Here is a 21,463-nt window from a genome sequence, read left to right as displayed (position 1 = left end):
CTGGGTGCTGTAACTACTCAGGCAAAAGGTTCTAAGGTATGGGGCCTTCCCTTTGTATGAATGAAGCAATATCACATGTGTAGAGTTTCAAGAAGTGTGTCTTGGTCTCACACATTTACAATATCCTTGGCTCCACACCTACCACATGACATGCAAAGCCCCCTTCCAAACACAATGGCTATGGGTTCTTAACACCACAAATGACTTTAAACAATGGCATGAAATCTATATCCACACCAACAATTTTGGTCACCATGCCCAAGGTAGGGAAAGTCTATATGTTACTATTCTGTTAGCCTCTCACTCCTGCCCCACCCATCCCGACTCCTGCTGGTGAGGTTTTGAGGAGATGGGCTCTCTTTTGCACATTATGGGGTCCTGCCCCCTCTTGGTGACTTCTGGAATAAAGCCTTCCTAGCCATTGATGGGGCATTTGTATGCTCTTTTCTTAAAGTTGACAGGTCTTTACTCCTTGCAAAAGGATTAGCTAGGAAGTTAGATAACAAATCAACCAGCAAAAATTTCAGTGTAACCAAATTGGCCACACAATGAAGACCCAAATCAGAAACAAAGTTAAAGGGTTTTATTACACATTAACACACAGGTTAATGTAAACAAGTCTCAAAAAAACAAGCTGTAAAGATACAGAATAACCATTGGGTAGCCAAATCCCCTAATGAAATTAAAACGATTTACTATAAGGCAAATCAAGAATTCAGTTACAGCGATTCAGCAATATCAACAACAGGGTGTGATGCTCAGAAAACAATTGTCAGTCTTCCATCTTATACATGAGTGCAAGTTAAAAGCATCTAATGTAATCATTCTATAAAGGGTACTGAAAAATCTCAAAGGTCACAAGCTTATGGCAAAAAGGAAAATACTAGAAACGTATAGGGACATAAATTAGAAAGGGAAGGCGAAGGTGAAGTTGTCAGCATTTCGGAAGCTCAGTCAAGAGTCTTCTTAAAGAGAGTTCAGGTTAAGCCTAAGCCACAATCAACAAAGCATGGGGACAAGAGGAAGTCAGAGGTCCGTACCTCTCAAAGTCCACGGGAAAGTGATCTAAAATCAATCTATGAGAATGCTAGTTAATACCCCACAATTTCCTTAGGTAACACCCTAAATCACTCCATCATATGCTCCATTGAATTCTCCTGTCCCACTGTGTAACTTGCAACATCAGCTTTTTATCCCAAACAGGACAGCCCTGAGAATGTTGCTGTCCTTGGTTTTCTATACATCATTTGCAACATGTATGAATAAGAGATTGTCATCTCGTACTTGGTGTCTTTGTGTTCTTTTTTCAAGGTTCTTCTCTCAGACTCTTTATGAGTAAAACTATATCACATCTATTTCCAAACTAACATTTCATGTGCATGTACCTGAAATGAAATAACACATTAGCAGAAAATAAAAATCTGTTTCTCACATTAAAACATTTCAGGGCTAGTAATGTCAAACTTTGTTCACTAATACACATTTCACGTTATACTGTGCACAAATGTATTTCTACAATTTTATGAATGCCAGTTACATTAATTCTAAAGAGATTTCATGTTACTGTGAAAATAAATGCATACATTGAAAATACATGAGTCTAAGTATGGTGAAGAAATACATTTCCAACATCAAACTTTAAAACGTGTGCACACCTTACAAATATTGTTAATGTTTCTAGTACAAGTACACTCAAATAACATGTGGATGGTTATGAAATTCAAATCCCATGATTATATCTCATTTAATAAGTTAAGACACAGCGTGTATAGTTTTTCCTAACACTACAGTGAATGCACTTCATTATTGAATTTGAATGCACCACTTTACATTAGTATGATATAAAAACACACAAAATATGCTATCTCATGGTTACATATAGCTCATGATTATAACGTCAAGGGTTGCAGGAAAATCTACGCTGCTCCATCATCTCTCAGTTAAAGGGTTAAGACATTGAAAAACTCCCTGAGCTAGCCCTATTATCAGACCATCAAAGAGTTGACATCCACTTTGTTCGGTCACTGGCAAGCAAATCGGCCACCTCCTGCTAGCTGCCAAACACACCCTTTTGTTCCTCTGGGGGAGTACCATATCCCCAGTGTACAAACAATGGCTTCACAAACTCTGGCTCCTCCTGGTGCATGAGAAACTGACCTATGAATCGACGGACAAATCTAATTTCTTCCTCAAAATTTGGAACCCAGTTATCTCTTATCTCATCAAAGACTATAGAGGGTTAACTTGACCCCAAATTTTGTGCGTCTAAAGGTTAGCTGATTTTTCCATTGATCCACGATTTGGCTCCTCTGTGTTTTACGGTTAACTTGAGTTTAACTGAATAAAAATTATTATGATAATGATGATGAATCCCTGGAGTTTGGATTCTCACACAATCTCATTGTCTCATAGTAACTGGGAAAGCATTCCAGAGACGCCCCACCTAAACACTCAAGGATCTGCCCCATAACACGCTGTTTATCAAAACTGAACCGCCATCACTGGAGCCACTTTAGAACCAAGGCATGTGAGTATTTGGACATCATCTCAGTTAGACTGGACGTGCCATATGCATTGTCTTAAGGACCGGGGCTCTAATAACCATGCCCATCTAACCAGAAACAAAGCATGGTCAACAGTATGGTTGGAGGCTGACAAGTCAAAAAAAAGTATGCCTTCAAACAGCACCAGAAGAGCTCATCCTTAATGTCCAGAGGGATTAATTACTCCACCTGTCGGTGGCCGGAGCCCAACTGTTTGCTATGCAGGCTATGGCACATTGCCACCTTTTCCTGGAGGGCTGCAGCATTTGCACCCTACATGTGGGAACACATAAATTTACTGAGGCCTAATGTCTCATACCTGCCACTTGTACATGTCGTCCCATCAGTCGAGGTTGACATGTACTGTTCCTAATGGCATTTTTACTTGATATGAAAGTATTTTTGGCGCTATGGGACAGATGTTTAATTCCACCTGCGCAAGACACAATTCATAAGGTGAGGAAAACCTCAAACATTGACGTTTTTATTCCTATCAAATTGTAGTTTGTTTTTATTCACCACAAAAACCAATATTTGGTTGATGCCTTCACTCTGGACTGGAAAAAATAGAGTGCAGTTTGCCTTATAATGCAATAATTTGCTTTTACGCAGAGTTATTTAAATTTCAAGAATAAATATTGTGTAGTGGTAGGTTTTTTTTCTGTTCTTGGGTTAAAACGGTAAGTATAAATGTACGTCTATCTTCTTTGCAGAACCTTGTTTGTGTTCTTTCAACATAACCTTGTTGCAAAGTGTATGTTGTAGAGTGCTCTGTTGTTTGTTGTTTATTTGCTATTATTTGTCTTGTTATGAACCAATAAGTAGTAAACACATTAGATCATTCTAACAAGACTAAAGCGGGACCAACATCAGTGTACATTTTGTAATAAAACTTTGGTAACTATGCACTTGTGCTCTGTTTATTTTTTAGCAGTCCTCTGTAGTTATTGTATTGATTGCTTGCAATTTTCTCAGTATTTATTTGAGGTACCAATGACAGATAATAATGTCATTTTTTCACATCAACAATATACACACAGTAGCAGGTGTGGTCTTGTCTTCTGAGTAAGTGGAGCTTGTTTACATATAATGTACGTTTTGATAGAAGTGGTACCCAGGTCGCACTTGCTGAGTTCCTCATCTGTCGGTCACCAGACAAGGGTTTGTGGATTGCCCTAGAGGGGACCGAGAAAGTAGACAAAATATAGCAAAATGTTTGTTTTTCAGGAAATCAGGAAATAGGAAATAAGTGCCCTGGAAAAAAGTGCCTGTTTTTTTACTTACAATTGTCATGAAGGAACAGTTTGCTGTGCTTAAGTCACCATCGCCCCAGCTTTTAGGAACATGCAGCGACTGAATACAAAAACTAGGGGCCTTATTCACAAGAAACTGACGCATCGGCCCGATGCGTCAGATTTCTTGCACTGCCTAACGATTCCCTAACGATGCCATGGATGAGCTGGTTTCAGGGGTGAGGGTGAGGCCTAATGTTAGGATGGGCAAGGCCACTCCATCATTTTATTAAAAAGCAAAGCCCCAGAGTGGCCTTGCAAACCCTCACAGGTGTCGGCCAATGGCCAGTAGATGCACATAGGGTTTGAACACTATGTGACCCTGTCCCCTGTTCTGTTTGTTTTTGTTTCTCCTGTTATTTCACTTACTGAGAGCTCTGGTTTTGTAATGGAATTGTCTTCTCTAGAATTTCTTCTTGGGAGTCTTTGCTGTCTTTGAGACTAGTAATGCTAGGATCTATATTTTGTCCTTCTATGTAAATGACTTTTTATGGAGCAGGGAATATATTTTTTTGCTTAATGTTTTTATTGCCATAGTAATTTTTGAAGTTAAGGCAGTTATGATGATGATTTGCTCTTAAATATGTTCAATGCAGAATCTAACATCCCATTCATTTTTCTGCACAGGCCAAGTAAAAATAAGTGTGACGTTCAGTATATGATGCATATGTTCACATCTATTGAATACATCATCCATACTCAATTAACACAGACCACATGACTATCCATACGACATTTGGAATCTTATGTGAGCATACTGCTAACCATTTTAAGATGCACCCAAAATAATATATTCCAAAATGCATGCACAATTGTATGAACCACACACGCACATGATCAACAGTCGAACACAGACTAAATAACCATACAGCTAACATTATAAAGCTGCATATCTGTATGTACAAACAATAAACATCTGTACAGATAACACACACAACCATGCATGCAAACAAAAAGATCAACACAACCTGCTCTTTAACAGAGAACGGATAAACATCTGTACAACATTTGTTAATGTCCATTTTAAACAAATGTGCATCCATGTCAACTACAAATAATCTGGCACAGACAATGGTTGTGTAACGTTGCCAAGTCGCCTGACTGACAATTTTCTGTGTACAGTTTGAAATGGTAAATAAGATAAAACGTTTCATTAACCCTGTGCCAAAGTAAAAAAACATTCCTGGTGCTGCACGAGACTGCTCAGAGCAACTGGTGGACTGATGCAACTTGGCTGCTTCCCCTCAACCCCTTGTCTGTGACCCTCCCACTGCAAATTCCCATGTCTCCTGCTTAATGCGCCTGCAAAGGTAGTTGGGCAACCCGACCTGGTCTGAGGTACACTCCACACGGGGGTGTAGCTTCAGGATGGGTGTTTGGGGTGTGACACCCCCAAATAAATGCATTTGTGGCTTGATAGTTGGGTCTAGAGTCCCCGAATCAGGTCTGCTATGTCTGTGCTGGTCTTAATCCTCATTCCAATTTCACTAAGAGGTTTTAGCTTGTTTGGTTTGAACATAGTGGCTGGTTTACCAGTAAAGTAGTAAATCTGCACCCACAGAAATACTCCTTGAATGGGTGCAAATGTACTACTTTTATGGAATTCACAAACACTGGCAGTAGTATGTTTGAAAGGTTGTGCCAATCTCAGGGCCCCTGCATACTACTTGCGATCAAACACTCAAAGTGATGGGGTGAATGCTTACAAATAGTCTAGCCAATGGCAATCACTTGGAGTAGCCTACCAGCCCATCGTTTTTCAACCACTGTGAGACATTAGACAGAGGACCTGATTTCGTGTTTGGCGGATGGTGTAAATCTAAACAGTGTAGTAGAGGATTTTACATCTACGACCCTGCTTTTACTTCTCCTTCTAAATTTAGAACTGTGAGCCATCCTGATGGACATCTCTATACATTGGCAAGGATGTCCGTCATGGTGGTTGCTGTGAATATAAGAAAAGATTGATGGACGGCTCCATCAAATATGATGGCAGTCTGTCAAATTTTTGAAAAGTTTTTTTATTTTTCAGAAGCATACTCTTGAAATGGGAGTTTGTTTCTGGAAACAAATACTAATGACCCTCTACACCATGGGAGTTTTCACCTATAGTATGGAATCATTATACGACAGTTTGTATGGGGGCATTGTTTTCTTCTTTACTCTCCCTCACCACCAGGGTATGCCTGGTGATGAGGGACAGTAAAAAGCCATCTGACCATTGATTCTAAAGAGGAGGGATAGTCGAATGGTATATTACCAACGGCCCTTATTTAATTTGGTCTTCAGATGCAACAGAGTACCCTGTCCACCAAGCTCTAAACCAGCCCCGGAGGCTCATCTAATGCAACTCAGTATTGACCCAGCTCCTGACTGGTACAGTCAGTCCTGAACCTTCGTCATCTCATCCATTTATCCTGTGGCCCACTGCTTTTTTAGTTGGGAAATTTGAGATTCATACTCCCTGAATCACACTGACAAAGCTACGCCCCAGACTCCACATTCCTTTTACGCCACCCCCAACAGTGCTCAGCCCACTCTATACCCTTCCTGCACCACAAACGGCCCTATAATAATCCTGCCCCCTGCAAGCACCTCTCACCTGAAGAACCCATGGGGGCTGTAAGCTGCCAAGATTTCTTGCTCCAGGATGTGACACCCACAGGACTTCCTGGAACAGAAACAGAAGATGAATAGAGGAAGAAATTCACATTCTAATCCACAGCACAAAATATGAAACAACAAAGAGACACTTCTACAAAGACTTTGCTATGGAAATCATAGTCTTTCAAAAACATAGCTGAGAACAAAAATGTAAATCGTACTGAAAAAAATGAAACAGCAGAAAAGAACTGCAGAATAGTTAGAACCATGTAAAGGTATAGTACCCACAAAGGCATATGGGCATACAAAAAGGCCTAACATTTGCCTCATGGTAAATCATTATCATATTATACAAACTCTAAAGACTATATGATAGATGGTTAATTACACCCAGGTAACAGTGAATATTATTCAAATAGACAACTAGAGCAAAATTGAAGACATCTCTGATGTCATTCAGAGCCTCGAGACGAACAACATCCCTGTTATTCAGTTATTGTTCTACAATTTTCTGTTATGCATAGCCACCAAAATTATTTGCCCAATTGCAAGGCTATTTCAACAGCTATTCAGGGGTAGAGTAGTCATGCAGGAGCCATATACAACATGGCCTAATGTACTGCAGCCATCTGCCCTTTGTTGCACCTGGTGTCCTGCACTATCACCGCCCTCCCTCTGGCCATCTCCTCCCTGTCCCCAACAAAAGAATATCTGGCATCCAGTCACCCTTCCACATGACCCTCACCATTACTGCCCCCCCCCCCAAAAAAAAAATACATTTTAAAAAACCTGCTCTCCTGCCAAAAATTCCTATCACCTTCTGTGCCTTCCCTCCCTGACCGCACCTGAACATTTGATCTCTACTCCACATGAGAACAGAGAGCCAGTGCGAAACTGACCGGCTTTCTGTGAGCCCTGGCAGAGAAGTTTGTGATTCTTTTATGATGTAGAAACACTGGGAAAAAACTTTTGTTGACAGGGAAATTAGGCGGTTGCCACAGGTAGAAGAACTGGTTGGGCCATTTGAGACCCAGGACAGGTAGTAGAATGCGGGTGGGGCCTCCAGCTGCCATTTCGCAACCTTGGTCATGTCTCGGCTGACCTGTGCAAAGTGAGAGGAATACAGGGGAAACAAGCACTTCCTCAAATGACATCACAAAAGTGGGGACAACTTTTCCTTCCCTGTGCTGTTACTCGTAGCAATGAATATCCAGTTTTCAATCAGTTTGTTCGCGATTACGGTTTTAAATGAAAGTTACACATAAAAAAGGAATTCTCTGTAGAACCAGGCTTCATCAGTGGTTCTGTGTGTACCCTTTTGCTCTCCACATTAGACTTGACTTTTTTTTAAACTAATTTCATTAGCATTATAGGCAGTGAGGAGAACACAGTCGTATCATCTGTTACAGCATGAATATTCATAGCCAATGAGAGATAACATGGGAACATAGCAAGGTACGTTGCAAGCTCAGCAGTATGAGGTTCATTCAGTGTTAGTGATAACACATAACAACTAAGAATAAACTGTCTTGTGATGCAATTTATCAGTATAAATGAAACATTAATGCAATGTGCCCTTCTTCCAAGGAAAGGCCACTTCGAGTCTAAGATGAACACAGCCTGATTGCTAAGCGTATCATGCTAGCTGAGCAGCTCAGGTCAGCTGCCTGTTCTGTCCCAGTACGTTTGGAGCACCAGGAGTAGCACCTCCCAGTTTGCCGCTATTGAGTATTTGCGTAGGCAGCCCGCTTCCTTGTGACGCAAAGATACTGCCTCCACTCATCCCCATCCTCCAGTGAGCAAGGCCGGGCAAGGATGAGGCCTTCCAATGCATGGCAATTAGTCTACGTACTATCAGCAGTGCTGGATCTATGAAGCGAGTCGTGGCCTCCACCATCTTTGGGGGTGGGAACATTCCCATTAGCGCTCCTTCCCTTGTGCACATCCCAGTCCGGCCAGTGACAAACTCAAGCGCAGTGGTCACTGTAGGCCAGAGTGTCTTGGACTCAGCGCACTTCCAGAAATATGAATCATGTCTGCTCCTGCGTGCTGACAGCATGCACAAGTCGATTAGGAGCCAAACATGCGGGATAAAGTGGCAGATGTGAGATAAGCTCTATGTAGGATAGTAAACTGAATATATTGAAACTTTGCATTCCAGGAGACTTTCCTAGGCTATAAGAGTGCAGCCTCCCGTTCTTTGATAGTTAATTCCCTGCTTATGTCCCCTTCCCACTCCCTGAGAAGCACAATCAGCGGATCTCGTGTTGTGTGTGCAAGAGTTTGGGTGAGCCAGGTGACAAGTCTCCTCCCACAAGGTGCAGTGTATGAATAAGAGGGTGTTGGGCAGGTTCCGAGTCTATGATACCCCACAGCCTTTCGAGTTCCACCAGTTATGGCCATGAGCCAAGAAATGTCCTCCTGGTAGCTCGTATTCCTTGTGCAATTGCTCAAATGACATCTGCACTTTCGCTTGGAAGAGTGCACCTAGCATATCCACCCCCGAATCCCTCCAAATAGTCAGTCCTGTCTCCCCCAGGAGATAGGATAGAGTTTAGAGTATTAAAAGAGGATAGAGTATGTATTGGAATCTCTGGGAGGAGGAAGGTAGGATGGGACATAAGATGCGGAGAAAGCAGTCATGCACAATTTGCAATAATCTTTCAGCCTTTCATGGGAATCGTGCATGCAGAAGAACTAACTGGAGAATCACACTGCTCACTTGTATCTCTGTGGGGTACCCAAGCTCAGACAGTTGGCTCCCTGCTAGCCAGAGGCCACTGCAACTGCACAGCTGAATAATAATAATCAAGATTTGGTGCACAATGATAGTTCTTGTAAGATTCCCATCTATCAGGTCCTCAGTGGCATGGTAATTATTAATTCTGAGATAACAGCAAGTATGAGGTTCCCAGCGGAGCGGTCGTCCATCCACCACAAACAGGTGTGAGGGGCAATCTGGGCTCGAAGAGTATGAACATGACTTAGCCCAGCTCACATGCAGGCCAGACACCATCCTAAATTCCTGTAAGATGGATTGTATTTGCGCAATGCCCCCGGCATATCCCAGATGTAGAGCAGCACATTGTCCTCGTAAAGCAAAACTGTGTCGAGTTCCCCTTCCATCATGATGCCCCACTCACGGCCCTGTTGTCTCAGCCACTGTGCTAATGGCTCACTGGCTAAAGCAAATAATAGTGGGGATAATGGGCATCCCTGACACGTCCCTCTGCTCACCTTAAAGGGGGGCGATGCACACTGGCCAATCTGTAGCCGTGTCATTGGTTCCACGTAGAAAAGGCATATCATGGCTTGCATATACCCCGTAATGCCAAAAGCTGTTAATGTCGAGAACAAATAATCCCAGCTGACACTATCAAACGCTTTCTCCAGCTCCAACACCAGGCACACGCATACGGCCACTGGACCTGAGATAGCTCCATCACCCTCAAAAGGAGACGGATGTTTAAAGTAGTGGACCTGCCGGGTATAAACCTATTTTCATCAGGATTGATCAGGCGTGTCATTAGTCCGAGTAAGCGCCTTGCAAGAACTAACCCAGAATCTTAAAGTCCGAGCCCAGTATTGATAGTGGGCTGTAGAAGGCAAGCTCCTGGGCATCCTTCCCTGGCTTTAGGATTGAAATAAATAAGGATTCTCGAAGAGACGGTGGGAGACAGCCTTCCTCGAGTACTGCCTGATATAGCTCCAGCAATTTGGGTGCTAAATGTCTTTCATATGCCTTATAGAACTCCATAGATAGCCTGTCTATCCCTGGTGTTTTGAGACTGGCTGCGCACCTAATGACACCTCAAATTTCTTGTACAGTGAGAGGTACATTAAGGTCTTCCTTCACCAATGGATTGATTGTTGGGAGTTCAGTCGAAGCTAGGAATCGGACAATAGCAGCCTGCCTGTCTATAGATGAAGGGTCATATAAAGCTCGATAATGCACTATGAATTCTTCATGGATATCTGCTTGGTTTAAGACGACTTCAGTAGGAGAGACCCTAACTCTAAAAAGGCGCTGCACAGAAGCCATGCTAACAAGTGCACTCTTTTTTTCCCTTCAGTATGCATTCTGACTTTGTAAGCACAACAATCTAAGCAGCATAGTTGCTCTACCAGCTGTGTGTATTTGGTGAGTGCCGTGGTCAGAGCAGTTCTTTTCGCAGGGTCCCGCCTAGCTGCAGTCTGTAGCACTCTTAGAGATGCTTCAAGCTGTGACAAGTCATTATGTAAGGACTCCCTTATTACCACCTTCATGGCCTCCCAGTCTATTAATTTAGAGGTGGACTTACCTGAGTTGAGTTGTCTGTTAGATTGTTTATAAAGGACTCATTCATTGTCCCAGATGGAGCAAGGTTAAAATTCACCCGCCAACTTGTGGTGCTTGGTCACGTCCCATCGTCACATTAGGCTTGACTTTTGTGGTCCTATGTGGCCTCATTCTGACTTCCCCTTGAACTGCCTGCACTGTGTGGGAGTGCATAATTAGCCTTGTTTTGCATTTCCTCCTTGACTTGACTTGGTCCAGCTTGGATCTGTTGCTCATGTTATGAGAGTGGTAAAATCCAGAGATTTTCAGTGCTTGTATACCTTGGGTGTAAGTCTCAGATTGGAGTGGTCTAGCTGCGGCCCCAGCACAATGTGTAGTGCATATGGTGATTCATAACTGACAACATTCGTACATAGCAACCCAAAAGGATGATGGATGGAGTGCTGAAACTTTTCACAGATCTGGCCTTATCCCATCGTTCTTTTGCTCACCATGCCACCCCAGTTTGGACCCAGCCATATGCAAATCACTTTTGACCCTGTTCCCCACGGGAACAGTTCAGCCTGAACTGTCTTTTTGTGTTTCTTTTGACATTCATACATATTCAGGCACTTTTCAAAATTTTGTCTTTTGCATTTGATCTCTGCCTGTTACCCTTATTTTCAGTGAATTAGTATATTTTATTATTTCGAAATGAGAATGGAATAAAGGACAAATCAAATTTGTTTGCCTCAATCTCCCTGCAACTTATATCAAATGTTGCAATTAGGAGAAATAACACTGGTCCTAAATCTAAATATGAAGGTTTAAAACAATAACCAAAAGCTAAGGACTACGGATTTTTTAATAAAAAACATGTATTCCTAATGTGCAGAAATGCGTACATGTACAAAATGTTTACATAGCAAATGTACTAACTATAGATCTATTACAAACGCTTTTTAATATGTCAGAAATCAGTAAAGTGCGTTTGGGATTGTACAAAGGTTGATTGTTCTTTCGGAGTCTTCCTGTCGATAGATATGTTTATGTGTTTGTCTTGCTCTCTCTATATTTGCTTATTTCGACATTTTATTTTTCTCTTTTTTAACTTTTAAATTAGATTAATGAATTTCCTTCTGGGTTCATGTCTCCAAATTAGGCTGTTTTTTGTCTACGGTACAAAACTCTAACGCTCCCTCCAGGGTCAGGTCATGCAAGGATAATGTTATTGCGCTGTTCAGTGTATTTCTTGGCCTACGTCACACACGCTCGCCCTTCACCAGCCTGTTTCCATCCGCCTTCCATTTTCCCTGCATCCCCTCCCCAAGCTCATTTCACGCCTTCGTGCTCTGCCCTGTGGAGCGCCATTGTGAGTCACTGCACATGTTCCTCCGCTCTGCATTCGTGTGTTTCTGGTGGCGCTGTCGTGTGGGGAAACAACGGTCGCCGGGTCAGGCCTAGAGAGGCTCCAGTGATTCACACAGACTGTGTCACACTGCCTGACATCGGCGGAGCTGACAGACGCGGGTCCTCCTGGCTGCGTGGAAGAGCGCATCGCATCAACCAATCCCCGGGAACACATCCATGCGAACAGCGAGTGCCTGAGGAAAAACACAAACATCAATTTGCATTCCTGTCACATTCAATCCTCTCATTTTTGGCAATATGGTCTTCACGTTCTGTCGAAGGATGTTACATACTGTCTTCATTACAAGTCTCAAGTGAGGTGTCTTCATGGACTTTCTGTTGCTTTTTCCTGGGCTTTTTCGTTTTCTACTTTACTGGCAGAAATCCGTTTGGAAGCGATTCGGTATAGAATACTCTACAAGAGGAAAATGTGGCGCAATATATTTTTAAACTAGATGTGACCAATAAAATCTAGTGGACAATAAAATATATTTGATTTGTTGTTTTATGTAATTACCGGGTCTTGAAATTCATCACCTACTTGGTCACAGATTATAAACACCGTCGTTACTCCATGGTCAAATCAGTGTCAGGAAGGCAGGGAGATAAATATTAGAATAACAATGTATACTGCCTCATTTGTCCTTGATATGTGTATTGGTCACCCCCTCCATCAAGCTTTGTTTGTATCTCTTCCTTTTTGCAGGCCCCGAGCTGATTTATTTTTACCAATCTAAATATAACTTGCTGCAGTCTTCTGTGAGTTAAAACTCTAGCACACATAAACCTTCATTAACGATGCGGGGTAGATCTTAAAGAAATCAAGCTGGAATTGTCATATTTAGTGTAAAAAACACTGTCCCCCTCACACAGACATTTTTCTTTGTGTTCTTATTTACAATTAAGATTTTTTTTTCCATACAGGGAAATTCAACCTTCTGATTACCAACAATGTTAATGCAAATTGGCACCTGCCCAACCTTGCCGATATTTCTGTGGTTCCATATAAAAGTGAAGATAACACGCATTAAACTATTTGTTCAAGCCTACAGTGCAGGTGGAGGACCTAATTCCAGTTTGTCATACACAAAGTAGCAGGGCCGTAGCCAAGAGCATAGATTTTGGGGGGCCTGCCCCCCATAATAAAAAATAACATAAAAGTAGTACACAAAGGCTTAATTAGCAACCTTGACTGGGGTCATAGGTATAGGGACTTCAACATGCAGGGACATAATGCTAAGCATTTCATTTTCTATGGTATAGTTAAATTGTGGTATTATTCTCCAGAGGACAGTGCTCATAAATATGTGGATATTGTTCCTAACATCAATTATTTTCTATTGTATTTACATATTTGGATATTTTTCAACCCCACAGATTTTTAGGTAAATGCATGCAAATTGTTACATTTTGCACATTTGTCAAATATGAATGTAATGCATCTTAAAGACAAAGGTGAGTTTAGGTGGCTTTGGGTTGCTTGATTCTCAGCTTGACCAGCATGCTGTTTGTTTCTGAAAGAGTCACTTTTTCTTCCAGTAACTTAAGTTGTTAATATATGCAAATAGACAATAGAACATTTGAAAATAAGAGTTGTGCATGGTACTGTTCAAATCACAATGCCTTCCTTCTTCTCCCACTCTAAACCTTTTGGTTCCTGTAAACTGGTCTCCTCTTGACCCCCATCACAACGTTGGTTTATGTACAGGACCTCACTTTTGAGATGCACTACTAGCTCCCTCTTAAATTCTCATTCACCCCAGTGGAACTTACAGAATTATTACAATTCTCACCTTTCCTCACTCAAATACTAACACTTGAGATTTCCAAAATGGCATAAAGTTAGACCCAGATTCTCAAAGGTGTCATGGAATGTAGCGCAGCAGCCAAAAATGCTGCACTGCGTTGCATGACAGGGAGAAAGCAGGAGAGTGTCATATTCACAGAGAAAAGGATCTCTCCTCCCCTCTCCCTAGCGCCGGCTCTGATTTGAGCTGCAGTGCGACAGGCACACACCTTAGCGCCATAGTGCTAGGGTGCATTCCTGGGTCTACCGTAGGTTCTGTGCAGGAGGGTAACCTTCCTGTAGAAAGTACTATGGCTAGACAAGTGGAAACCTTTTCCAACTTTGTAAGTCATGCAAAGTCGGAAAAGAAAGGAGAAATGAAAACATTTCTCCTTTTAACGCCTGCTTTTCAGCTGCATTCATTTTTCGTGCTAAACCCTGTCTACTAATGTTGTTAGATGAGGTTTAGCATAAAAAAGTATGGACGGTTGCATGGGAACGCCCATGTACCACCAATGTAACTGCTCTTTGACCCAATGTAATGCAAAGCAGCATTTTCTGCTGCTTTGCGTTACATATGGGGACTTTCCAGCACAGAACAAGTTTTGCACTGAAAAGTGAATCAGGCAAAAAACATTTTGTGCTGGTTAGTATCACTTTTGTAACATTAACCCAACACAAAATGTTTGAGAATCTCCCCTGCAGTCTGCTAAATGTTTGGTCATTTAGCACTCACTCATCCAAAGACAGAAAGTCTGTCACTTCTATGCCCAGAGCCCAAGGGCGCTCTGGGCATAGAAGTGACAGACTTTCTGTCTTTGGATGAGTATCAAGCTATAACTCCATCATTCTGCACAATATGTCTACACAGGCTACATACACAGTCAGGTGTGCACAGAGTGCATTGAGGTTTTCTCGTGCATGAACGGTATGCATGTTGCAGATTTATGCAACTGAATAAGTCTCTAGTAAATACACTTTTTACAGTTTATATGCCCAGTGTATTCCTCAGGTTTCTGATATATGCAAGGAGTTCACAGCCTCTGGCCTATAAACAATATACAGGTCTCTAATACGTACCAGTTATCTGATAAATGTGTTATTCATGCTTCAATTTATGTCTGCATAGTATGCATATATATGGAATAAAATAGCTTAGTGAGTTAATACTCATCCCAGACATCTGTTGTGACCTGCAGGTGACAAATTTAAATCCAGCAAAGCCGCATCAGTCTCCCATCCTTCCTAGGTCAATCAAGTTACTACCGGCAAAATGGGTAATAGGAACACCTGTTATTTACAGCAAATAGGCTCTTCAAAAATGGTGTATGAAACAACATGTAAGATATGATTATTATACATCCAACACCTCAGCACTAGCCATGTATTAGAGGCATTCATATTGTTATGAATCTGAGGTTTCCATATTATAAATATATCAGATGTTGGGTTGCTGTCTGTCTGTCTGTCTATCTATCTATCTATCTATCTATCTATCTTCCATTCAATTATATGCTGGCATACTATCTGTATGTCTGAATTTGGACTCTGTAGGAAGTTGGCTCTGTATATCCTATCTCAAAGTGAGAGATAGTGTGCACAGAGTCCAAGGGTTCCCCTTAGAGGTTGATAGTGGCAAAATTAGAAAATACTAATGCTCTATTTTGTGGTAGTGTGGTCGAGCAGTAGGCTTATCGGAGGGTAGTGTTAAGCATTTGTTGTACACACACAGGCAATAAAATAGGAACACACACTCAAAGACTTAACTCCAGGCCAATAGGTTTTATATAAAAAATATATTTTCTTAATTTATTTTAAAACCACAAGATACAAGATTTGAGTTAAGTACATAAAATGCAAGGTACTTTACACAGGTAAGTATAGAACTTTGATTTAGAACAGTAGTACATACAGCTTTGGTTAAAATGGCAATAAGCTATTTTAAAAGTAGACAGTGCAAAAATAAACAGTTCCTGGGGGATGTGAGTTTGGTTAATTTTTGCAGGTAAGTAAAGCACTTACACAGTCGGTTTCCTGGGCATAGGCAACCCACCGTTGGGGGTTCAAGGCAACCCCAAAGCCACCACACCAGCAACACAGAGCCGGTCAGGTGCAGAGGTCAAAAGCGGGCCCAAAACACATAGGCGACTATGAAGAACAGGGGTGCCCCCGGATCTAGTCTGCTAGCAGGTAAGTACCTGCGTCCTCGGGGAGCAGACCAGGGGGGTTTTGTAGAACACTGGGGGGCGGAGACACACACTAGCACCCAAAACACACCCTCAGCGGCACAGGGGCGGCCGGGTGCAGTGTGCAAGGTAGGAGTTGGGTTTGCTGTAGAAAGCAATGGAGGGACCCGGGGGTCACTTAGGCGATGCAGATAGGGCACAGGGGGGCTTCTCAGGCCAGCCACTGTCTGGGCTAGGATGAGGTCACTCTTGCGCTGGTAGCTGGTTCCTCTCGGTCCTGGGGGCTGTGGGTGCAGTGCTTGGTCCACGCGTCGGGTTCCTCTGTTACCAGGCAGTTGCGGTCAGGGGGAGCCTCTGGATCCTCCAGGCAAGCGTCGTCGTGGGGGTGCAGGGAGGTCGACTCAGGATGTCCACGTCGTTTGAGTCGCCTGGGAGTCCTCTCTGTGGTGTTGGTTGTCCTGGACTCGAGCCGGGGGCGTTGGGTGCAGAGTGTGAAGACTCACGCTTCTGGCAGAAAGTGTGAGTCTCTTTAAAAGTTGTTTCAAAGTTGCAAAGTTGTTGCAGTTTCTGAACAGTGCCGCTGTTCTTGGGAGGTTCTTGGTCCTTTAGGTGCAGGGCAGTCCTCTGAGTCCTCCGAGGTCGCTGGTCCCGCTGGATGCGTCGCTGTGCAGGTTCTTTGAGTCTGGAGACAGGCCGGTAGGGTTGGGGCCAAGTCAGTTGTCATCTCCGTCGTCTCTGCGGGGCTTTCAGGTCAGCAGTACTTCTTGTTGTGGTAAGTTGCAGGAATCTGACTTCCTGGGTTCAGGGTCGCCCCTAAATACTAAATTTAGGGGTGTGTTTAGGTCAGGGGGGCAGTAGCCAATGACTACTGTCCTTGAGGGTGGCTACCCTCCTTGTGCCTCCTCCCAGAGGGGAGGGGGCACATCCCTATTCCTATTGGGGGAACCCTCCAAAACCAAGATGGAGGATTTCTAAAGGCAGGGGTCACCTTACCTCAGGGCACCTTAGGAGCTGTCCTGACTGGTAGGTGACTCCTCCTTGTTTTCTCATTATCTCCTCCGGACTTGCCAGCAAAAGTGGGGGCTGTGTCCAGAGGGGCGGGCATCTCCACTAGCTGAGATGTCCTGGGGTGCTGTAACAACAGGCAGGATCGTTTGAGGCTCACCACCAGGTGTTACAGTTCCTGCAGGGGGAGGTGAGAAGCACCTCCACCCACTGCAGGCTTTGTTCCTGGCCACAGAGCGACAAAGGCACTCACCCCATGTGGCCCCAGACTCGCCTGGTTGTGGCAGGCTGGCAGAAACTGGTCAGCCTAGCACTAGGAGTCAGACTGGTATCCAGGGGGCATCCCTAAGATGCCCTATGTGTGTATTTTTCAATAAATCCCTCACTGGCATCAGTGTCGCTTTATTGTGCTGAGAAGTTTGATACCAAACTTCCCAGATTTCAGTGTAGCCATTATGGAACTGTGGAGTTCGTAATTGACAGACTCCCAGACCATATACTCTATATGGCTACCTTGCACTTACAATGTCTAAGATTTGGCTTAGACACTGTAGGGACATATTGCTCATGCAAGTATGCCCTCACCTGTGGTATAGTGCACCCTGTCTTAGGGCTGTAAGGCCTGCTAAAGGGGTGAGTTACCTATGCCACAGGCAGTGTGAGGTGGGCATGTCACCCTGAGGAGAGTGCCATGTCGACTTAGTCATTTTCTCCCCACCAGCACACACAAGCTGTGAGGCAGTGTGCATGTGCTAAGTGAAGGGTCCCCAGGGTGGCATAATACATGCTGCAGCCCTTAGAGACCTTCCCTGGCCACAGGGCCCTTGGTACCAGGAGTACCTTTTACAAGAGACTTAACTGTGTGCCGGGGCTGTGCCAATTGTGGGAACAAAGGTACAGTTTAGGGAAAGAACACTGGTGCTGGGGTCTGGTTAGAAGGATCCCAGCATCCTTTCAATCAAAGTTGGCATCAACACTAGGCAAATAGTGGGGGGGGAGGGTAACCATGCCAAGAGTGGCACTTTCCTTCACTTGTTTCCTGACATTCAATGGCACAGGGCTATTGTTAGTAATTGGGTCACTGGTTGGCGGAGGTATGCACCCTGTACAATTAGGGACCACGATCCTGGTCAGGGTAAGTTAGATAAACACTTTAAATTAACCTGTGTTCACTCTCTGGTAACTTGGCATAGAGCAGGTAGGCTTAACTTAACAGGCAAAGTGTAAAGTATTTGTGCAACACACAGAGAAAACAATGAAAACACCACAAAAAGACTCCACACAGGTTAAAGAAACATAGAGAATATGTATCTCAGTAAAACAAGACTACAACGACAAAAATCAAATCAGTAGAAATCGAGATATGAATTTTTAAAGAATAAACTAAAATTAGTGCTTAGAAGTCACTAGTGGTCACAAGGTTACTTGAGGTTGCGAGGGACCAGTGCAAATCCAAAGTTCAGGCCAACCTCGATGGAGAGTAGACCGTCCACAGAACCCACGCAGGGTCTGCAGAAAAAGTACTTTCAATGGAGCAAAGCGTCAACTCCGAGGGCATGATGCGTCTTTTCCAAGCAGTTGGGTCACTGCACCGTCATTGGGCTCCGCCAAGATATTGGCAATGTGTCGTTATTGAGCCGCACATAGCATTGTCGGGCCACAAGGTCTGTGGATCTGCTATCATTGAATAGGCTCTGCATCGGCGTTAAAGGGTGATGCCCCTGTTCTGATGACAATGTGCCAATTTTTGCAGAAAACAGCTGCAGAACCCACTTCTGAGGCCCAGGACTGCAGGGGTCACCTGGTAGGACGCACAGAAGGTAGAATCCAGCAGCACCAGCAGAGTTGCAAGAAGTCTTTATGTGTTCCTGAGACTTAGAAAATAAGAGGCAAGCCCTTGTAGTCACTATGGCATCAAGTAAGATGGGTCCAGTCCTTGTCCTCAGCAGGTCAGAGATCAGCAGACAGTAGGGCAGCTCAGCAAAGTAGAGATGCAGTTCCTCAAAACAGTTAGTCCAAGCAAAGGGGCAATCCTTTCAGCACAGCAGTCTTTACTCCAGCAGAGTTCTTCTCAAGTCCAGGAGTGTACTGATGTGGTAGAGTCAGAGACCCAGTATTTACACCCAAATGTGCATTTGAAATGGGTGTGACTTCAAAGCAACTCTTTGAAGTGCATAGGTTCTCCTTTCATCCCAGCCCTGGCTATGAACTATCAGTGTTTGTGTGTGTTTGGTTGTTTGGGGGGGAGGGGAGATCCGCACCTTTGTGTGGGGACAGGCACTTTCCTATTAATTTGTAAGTGTCATCTCCCCTCCACTCTTCCTGCCCAGGATGGCCCATTGGAATGTAGATGAGTGCCCAGATACACCTAACATTACAGTGTTTGTGGCTCTTTAGAGGGAATGCACAAAGTGTAGCTGTCACCTACCCCAGACGTGTATTGAAGACAGGATGTAAGGCACACAGAGCAGTAGGAGCAGAGAAATGCCCACTTTCTAAAAGTGGAATTTCTAAAATAGTAATGTTAAATCCAACTTTAACAGTAAAGAGATTTTATCATTACCATTCCAATGATATGGAACATGACCAAGCTACTCCTTTCTGACCAGCTACTCCCTTCTGACCAGCTTAATAGTATGTTAAAGAATACCCAAATGCTGACCTATGAGAGAAGTAGGCCTCTCAGTAGTGAAGAACAACATTTGGAGTTTTTCACTACCAGGACCTGTAAAACTTACAAGTACGTGTCCTACCTTTTACATACATATCATCCTACCCTATGGGCTACCTAGGGTATACCTTAGGGGTGACATATATTATAAAATGGGAGTTTAAGGCTTAGCATGATGTTTTAAATGCCAAGTTGAAGTGGCAGTGAACCTGCACAAAGCGACTCTGCAATGGAAGGCCTGAGGCAGGTTTAATGGCCACTTAAGTGCGTGGCAAAATCAGTGCTGCAGACCTACTAGTATCATGCCATGTACAGGTCCTGGGTATGTGGTATATCACTTTACTTTACAAAGTCAATTAAATATGCCAATTGTGTATACAACAGTGTTACCATGTTTAGGGGAGAAGCACATGCACTTTAGCACTGGCTAGGAGTGGTAAAGTGCTCAGTGTCCTAAGGCTAACAAAAAGAGTCAGCACAATGTGGAGGGAGGGTAAAAAGCAAAAAGTTTGTGGGTGACCCTGCAGAAATGACCATTTCCAACAGCTATGTAGAGATGGTGATTACCTTTGCAGGTATATCCCAAAATATCCTTGGACTGGGGGAGGGTGCTGCTTGCATGTTTGCTGGAAAGGTGCACACATATTTTTTGCAAACTCTTCAGCTCAGTTAGGTCTTCATCAAAATATTGTCTGTAATGGGCCAGATGAGCTGATCTTCATTTCCTTACTGTGGATGAAAGTGGAAGATGCTACAGGATAAGTGAAGTTTTCTTTCCTTACAAATGATACTGATCATCTGGGCAAGCTTTTCTAGCAGCTTTGGCAGTGATAATATGCCTTTGGTTGCCAATGCAGCAAAAACTGACTTTGTGACATGACCTCTCACTTTGTGTTCTCTCGTTCCATTTCCAGCTGATGTTGATTTGTCTATTTGTGAACCCTGCAGTCACAAAAAAAAAGTTGTAAAATCAAACAATTTGTGGTCATGCACCACAATCATGTTTTTAGTCATGTGCAACCATGCTACTTTACAACACTCTGCCACTTTACAGCATGTACAAACATTGATAGTGCAGTGGTTGTGGAACTTCTTAAATCAATTCATGGAGGGGAATAGGGGTTTTGCACAAACATAGGCTATCAAGGATGAAATATTAAGGTAACGTTGTCTAGCACTTCCAAGCTCTGCTGCACACTAGCAAGGTGGCAAAATGTCCTGTAGAGGGTGATGGCAAAGGACTGTGGAACACTTTATACAATGATGAGAAAATGCCTTGATATGTTCCAGTGAAGAAGGGGTAGTCCCACTATGTATACTGAATGGTGACTGAATAGGGTGATAGACATTTTGGGTACCTTTTGGGTACCTAGTATTGAGATGTGATACTGCCATAAGGTATTCTAAGTATGGAATAGCCAGAACTGTATGCTAAATTACATGGTGATGGAATAGAACTTCGGGCTACCTATTGTGGTGATAGGATACAACTTCTCAGTATTCAATATGGTGGTAAGATAGGTGTCACAACTAGGTGATCATCTGGAGCAGTACCTTCCTGAAGTCTACTTTCCAGCAGCTCTAACTCTGGTTGGTATTCCACAGAGTATCAAAGTGGCTAGAGAAGAAGAAGGGAAATTAGAAAGGGTACTGCAGGGAAGCAGACCTGTAAAAAGAAAACAAAACATATAAACCAAACCACTTTTTG

At 43.2% G+C, this 21,463-nt stretch overlaps 1 long non-coding RNA gene across 1 annotated transcript in view; it reads right to left on the bottom strand.

The window, feature by feature from the left end:
• LOC138283394 (uncharacterized) overlaps positions 1-21,463 on the bottom strand; it is a 67,453-nt gene that overhangs the window by 26,882 nt on the left and 19,108 nt on the right. Inside the window, exon 2 of the long non-coding RNA XR_011201233.1 lies at positions 6,438-6,506. This is a non-coding gene — a long non-coding RNA (uncharacterized lncRNA). The remainder of the gene's footprint in view (positions 1-6,437; positions 6,507-21,463) is intronic.

The sequence above is a fragment of the Pleurodeles waltl genome, chromosome 3_1 (assembly GCF_031143425.1).
Source record: "Pleurodeles waltl isolate 20211129_DDA chromosome 3_1, aPleWal1.hap1.20221129, whole genome shotgun sequence".
NCBI classification, from domain to species: Eukaryota; Metazoa; Chordata; class Amphibia; order Caudata; family Salamandridae; genus Pleurodeles; species Pleurodeles waltl.
This window is presented reverse-complemented; position numbering and strand designations above follow the sequence as displayed.